This window comes from Suricata suricatta, chromosome 12, assembly GCF_006229205.1.
Source record: "Suricata suricatta isolate VVHF042 chromosome 12, meerkat_22Aug2017_6uvM2_HiC, whole genome shotgun sequence".
NCBI lineage: Eukaryota > Metazoa > Chordata > Mammalia > Carnivora > Herpestidae > Suricata > Suricata suricatta.
Window position 1 is genome coordinate 6,623,764 of NC_043711.1, and position 6,482 is coordinate 6,630,245.

At 42.3% G+C, this 6,482-nt stretch overlaps 1 protein-coding gene across 1 annotated transcript in view; it reads right to left on the reverse strand.

The window, feature by feature from the left end:
- The window catches only part of LOC115273497 (olfactory receptor 18-like), a 24,980-nt gene that overhangs the window by 1,148 nt on the left and 17,350 nt on the right, over positions 1-6,482 (reverse strand). The window lies entirely within an intron of this gene.

The following is a 6,482-nucleotide window of genomic DNA, read 5'->3' on the forward strand; positions in this document are numbered from 1 at the left end:
GAGTCAATCCAGTTTCTGCACAGTGTCCTATTGACGCAGCAGCTGGGGCATGAGACAGTGACCACCACCATACCAGGTCCTTCTTCTCTTACTCTGGTTTGCTCTCTGGCTCTGCTGCCTGATGGCAAGCATGCACTCTGGACTGTGCTGCACCGTGCTGCATTTCTTGAGCCCTTCCGATCCTTCTTATAGATCCAAATGACCTACTTTAGAAGTGTCAATAATCACTTGGTTGTTAGAAACAAGAGTATGGATTGGGGTTTTGTTTTAAACATCTTTGGATGGAGCTTAAGTGACGGAAGGATAGAGGGAGGGGGACAGAGGGTCTAAAGCATGCTCTGCATTGACAGGCTGACAGCAGTAACCCTGATGTGGGGCTCGACCTCACCAAGCACGAAATCATGACCCAAACGAAAGCAGGACAAATACTCAACCAGCTGAGCCATCCAAGTGACCCAAGATTTGGTCTTTTGTTAATGTGGCCCTAGATCTTTTGTTTTGGCCCAGGCCTATCCATATGTCTTGGAATGAAGCTGTGACTGACACTAGGGTTGGGGAAAGACTCTTAACCTGATTGGTTGTGTGTTTCAACCCAACATTGGCCTCTATGGGTGCTCAAGGGTAAGAGTACGCCCTGTGCAAGATCCAGGTCCACTGGGTGGTTGTACATGAAAGTGTCCTTGGAGAAGGAGAGAGTTAAGAGACATAGAGAGGGAGAGAAATGAAGATGGGGAGAAGGGGAAAGGAGGAAGAGAAGAAAAGCAGTTATTGTGTCTCATGCTGAGGTCTGTACTCCTAAAAGCTGAGCTGGAACCTTTCAATACCTCTGCTATTCCTGTTGCTCATGCTTTGTCTCAACAAAGATCCAGGTCCTCGGGTTTATAGGGAGAAACATCCAGAGCACCCCTGTAGCACATTAAAGAGGTCAGTGTAGACCCGGGTTAATCATAGGACATATAAACCCTATAAAATAATCATCATTTTGGAAGAGGCTCCTCATCATGAAGATGCTGGCTTGAGGCTCTCTGGAGAAAGAAACTTAATCATATGAGCAGGGTGGAGAAGACTGCCTTTGAAATATATCCAGTCTGAAAAATAAACAAAACAAAAGAAGAGAAAGAAAGAAACTTGCATATGAGGAAACAAAACATAAAACAGGCATACAACTGGACCCAAGTAAATCTGAAATGTACTAAAATAATTAGAAGGAAAAAAATAAAAAGTGCTGATTGGCTTTTACATCTCTTCCCATAGATCCTGGATAATTTATATCTGCTGAAACGCACCAGTTGGCAAACCTTCATGTTCTCAATCAACACAAGGGTTCAAGTTATAGTCATTGCTTGAGATCCCACTAAATTTAATTTAAACAAGGTATTCCCTAGATTCATAGGAGTTTCTTGAACATTAGAACAGTGAATAAACATGTTTGCCTCACCTTCACCATTGAAACTATTGCCTTGCCCTCAAAGATCCCACAGTGGGCATAAACAATCTGACCCAATGAGTAGTATATCAAAATTGAATTATGCTTTCAGCACGGTATAGAAAAAACTTAACTGCTGTTTACCTCCTGCAGTTCTCATTTATTATACACAGAGTGCTTCTGAAACTTTCAGTCAGCAAATCTGCAAGGTTTTCCCCCCAACTAAGCAAGTCTCTACCAGAACTGAACGTCCCACAATTTAACTCAATCCTGACACGCTCTGCCTGGAGTATCAGAACCCATGGGATAAGGGCTCAGGCTCAAAACACTGCTCCCACCCATTTCAAATGCCAATTGCAAGTACTAGGTCCTCATGTTCTGGCCCAATTCTGTCTGATTTGGCTACCAATCAGGCGTTCCCATGGCCCCCTCCTCAGGGTTTGATTAATTTGATTTGTCACTTTGGAAGTGTGCTTGGTGGAAACCACTGAATCTCACTCACTAGTCATACAGGACATCCCCAGAAGACATGAAAACAGAGTCAGGAAAGCATAGTTTATGGAAGCTATATTGGCTATATTGTCTTCCTGTGCACTAACAAAGAGTAATCAATATTTTACATATATTCATTTCCTGCTCTCATGTGAGTGAGACAACAGAAGCAAGAAATGGTGTGGAGGAGAGCAGAATTCTGAATGAAATTCTGAAATCCCCAACAAGGAAAAGAACATCAACTTCATAGGCCTCTGAGCTGAAACTTTCCATATGGCTGCCCTCCTATCTGGCCAGCCCCAGCTTGTCTTGCTGAAGAGGAAACAATTCCCAACAGTCCCTTGTCCTTCCACCACGTTCCTGGGCACTCACTGGTCCATGCTGTACCTCTGCCTGATCATGACATGGGAGTTTGGATCCATCCTCCTCTCCTGCCTGGTAAGGCTTTGTCCTCAGGCCTGGCAGGAAGACAGCTTCAGGCATGAATCTTGTTCTGCAGATGATGACTCTGGGAGGAGAAGGCTCAGTATGAGGCCTAACAGATTTGCCCTCCAGAAATGCTAGAGGCACTGGCTAATTATTTACTCCTGTATGACCTAAGTGCCCAATGCACAGGACTCATAATGAGCAAAATTGGCCCATGCTCTCCCAATCTCTGAGGACTTCCTAATAACAGGTGAAAAAGAAAAAAGCAAATATGTTTATACGAGTCTAGGCCTTTCTTCCTCTCTAGAGAAAGCTTATCTGTCTGTACTCTTTGCTTCTGACTTCCAATGTCAAGGATCTTAACATAAACTAGACTCCTTTTTTTTCAGTTTAATAGATGACATTTTGACTTTGACATCCACAAATCTATGTTAATCATGTAATTTAGGGAGTTTTCAGTCTTCTGTAACAAAAATCAGAAGCTATTTCCATCTTCTGAGTTAAAACTTATGTTTCTATGAGGAACTTATTTCCCATTTTTAGATTTTGTTCCCCTCATTTATTTTTTGTTCCTCTTTTTTTTGTTTTTTTTTAATAGTTTATTGTCAAATTGGTATCCATATAACAGTCAGTGCTTATCCCCACAAGTGCCCCCCCATGACCATCACCCCCTTCCCTCCCGCCCCCTTCCCTGTCAGTCCACGGTTCATTTTCAGTATTCAATAGTCTCTAGAAGTTCAGGTTTAAAAGTCGAGGACTTCAAAATGGAGATGCTGAAGATGGACACATTTTATATAATCACACTCATATGTGGTACCAAGAGGAGTCAAACTCACAGAGACAGAAAGTGAAATGGTGGTTTCCAGGAGCTGGAAGAAGGGAGGAAATAGGTTAGTGTTAATGGGGACAGAGTTTCAGTTTGGGAAAAGTAAAATGTTTTGGAGAGATATTGATGTCCAGTGTATAAAATGTACACTTCAAGAAAATTAAAAGAGTGCATCTAAAGTCATTCAAATCTAACCTCGATGCAAAATATCAAGTAGCACAAAAAACTCTGAAAAATTGTTTCATTTTACAGAATATTTTTAAAAATAGTGTATTGTCAAATTGGTTTCCATATAACACCCAGTGCTCTTCCCTGCAAGTGTCCTCCTCCATTACCATCACCTCCCCCTCCCGCTTCAACCCTTGGTTTCTTTTCAGACTTCAGTAGCTTTTCAGATTTTGCATCCCTCTCTCTCCCGAACTCGCTTTCCCTCTTTCCCTTCCCCTGGTCCTCCATTAGGTTTCTCCTGTTCTCCTGTTAGACCTATGAGTGCAAACATATGGTATCTGTCCTTCTCTGCCTGACTTATTTCACTCAGCATGACACCCTCGAGGTCTATCCACTTTGCTACCAATGGCCAGATTTCATTCTTTCTCATTGCCATGTAATACTCCATTGTATATTATACCACATCTTCTTGATCCAGTCATCAGGTGATGGAGATTTAGGCTCTTTCCATGATTGGGCTATTGTTGACAGTGCTGCTAAGAACATTGGGGTACTGTGCCCCTATGCATCAGCACTCCTGTATCCCTTGGGTAAATCCCTAGGAGTGCTATTGCTGGGTTATAAGGGAGTTCTATGGATAGTGTTTTGAGGAACCTCCACACTGTTTTCCAGAGCATCTGCACCAGTTTACATTCCCATCAACAGTGTACGAGGGTACTTGTCTCTTCACACCCTCGCCAGCATCTGTAGTCTCTTGATTTGTTCATTTTAGCCACTCTGACCGGTGTGAGGTGGTATCTAGTGTGGTTTTGATTTGAATTTCCCTGATGATGAGTGACGATGAGCATCCTTTCATGTGTCTGTTGGCCGTATGGATGTCCTCTTTGGAGAAGTGTCTATTTAGCTCTTCTGCCCATTTCTTCACTGGATCATTCATTTTTCGTGTATGGAGTTTAGGGAGCTCCTTGTATATTTCGGATACTAGCCCTTTGTCTGATATGCCATTTGCCACTCTTTTCCCAACAATAGCACTGCTGGGGATTTACCCAGGGGACACAGAAGTGCTGATGCATAGGGGCACAGTACCCCAATGTTCATAGCAGCACTGTTAACAATGGCCCAATCATGGAAAGAGCCTAAATGTCCATCTCCTGATGAATGGGTCAAGAAGACGTGGTGTATATATACAATGGAGTATTACATGGCAATGAGATAGAATGAAATATGACGATTTGTAGCAATGTGGATGGACCCCGAGGGTGTCAAGCTAAGTGAAATAAGTCAGGCAGAGAAGGACAGATACCATATGTTTGTACTTTCAGGTCTAATAGCAGAAACCTAACAGAGGACCATGTGAAGGGGAAGGAGGAAAAATAGTTAGGAGAGGGGGCAAGGCAAATTATGAGAGACTCTTGAATACTAAAAATGAACTGAGGGCTCATGTGGGAGGGGTAAAGTGGGTTGGAGGTGATAGTCATGGAGGAGGGCACTTGTGGGGAAGAGCACTGGGAGTTACATGGAAACCAACTTAATAAACTAATTAAAATTAAAGAATTACAAATTTGGAACATGAGTGGAAATTTTAGATATCATTTGACTAAGACTTCCTTAACATTCTCTGCAGCTTGACTAAACTTAAAACATGTTTCTTCCTGACTGCAGGCACCTGTATGGTCTCATGTCATTAGTTTTACTACCCAGGATGTCTCCATTAAAGACCCAGGAGCCATCCCTTTGAAATATATGCTTCAATAAAGTTAGAACCTTTATTTTCCAGGTTCCTTCTATAGGAGGGTAGGCACTTCAATTCAATAAGCAGCACTTAGCAAACACAGATAGGCTAGTCACACTGACCAACCCCCTCTCCAAACCTTCCAACCCTTTTACATGAGCTTACCCAGCATTGAAAATCCTCCTGTCCTTTATTCTGTGGAGTTCAGGTGAATCTCTCTCCCTTATTGCAATAGTCTTGAATAAAGTCTTCTCCCTGTTTATGTCCAATGCAGTTTTATTTGGACACTCAATGCGTGTCCAGACTTCCTAACAAATTTCTATCAATGTATTCTTTTGATGAAATTGCCCAGTGTCTTCCTTGTTTAAGCAAATTATATTGCCTCTTGCAGAGGACTTCAGACTGGACAAAAAGCAATACCCACTTTCTTGATGCATCAGTTTAATTTGGAACAGAATAGATGAGGCAGGCTGGTAGAGAGACTGTGCCTTATACTCAAAATGTGTGAGTTCACTCAGAAATACGGGTAGTAAAAGATGAGTAGACACTAACCTGATGGAGAGAACATCAGGAGAATTGAGATGAATGTCAGAGAATGAATCTTTTTTTAAAGTTTATTTTACTTATTTTGAAGGACAGAGCGCCCAGGAAGTGCAGAAGAGTGGGAAAGAGAAAGAGAACCCCAAGCAAGCTCCTCACTGTCACTATGGAGCCTGGTGCGGGGCTCCAACTCATGAACTCTGAGATCATGACTTAAGCCAAAAGCAAGAGTTGGTCCTGAACTGACTGAGCCACGCAGGCATCCCAGAGAGATAAAGAATCTTTAATTTTCTATATTTACATGGAAAATTGAGTAAGAAAGGGGAAGAAAATTTTAGGCAGGGAGAATTAAGTATGTTGGTCCAGAGACTGAAAGAATACAGTCTGTTTAAAGAAAAATGAGAGGGGTGCCTTGGTGACCCGGTTTGTTTAGAATTCGACTTTTGCTCAGGTCACAGTATCACAGTTTATGGGTTTAAGCCCTTTATCGGGCTCTGTGCTGATGGTTCAGAGCCTAAAGCCTTTTGGATTCTCTGTCTACTTCTCTCTCTCTCTCTCTCTCTCTCTCTCTCTCTCTCTCTCTCTCTCTGCCTGCCCCTCCCCTGCTCTGCTCTGTCTTCTCTATCTCAAAAATGAACAATCTCTCTCTCTTTTTTTCAGCTTCCTCTTTTGTTAGAACTATATCTTCTAATTCACCTATTCTTCTCTCTGCCTCGTCAATCCTTGAGGTGGCTGCCTCCAGTTTGTTATTCACCTCACCTATAGCCTTTTTTAACTCATCAGTTGATTCTTTGATGCTTTTCTCGACCCCAGCGATTAATCTTATGACCAGCTTTTTAAATTCTTGATCTGATATGTTGTCTAGATCTGCC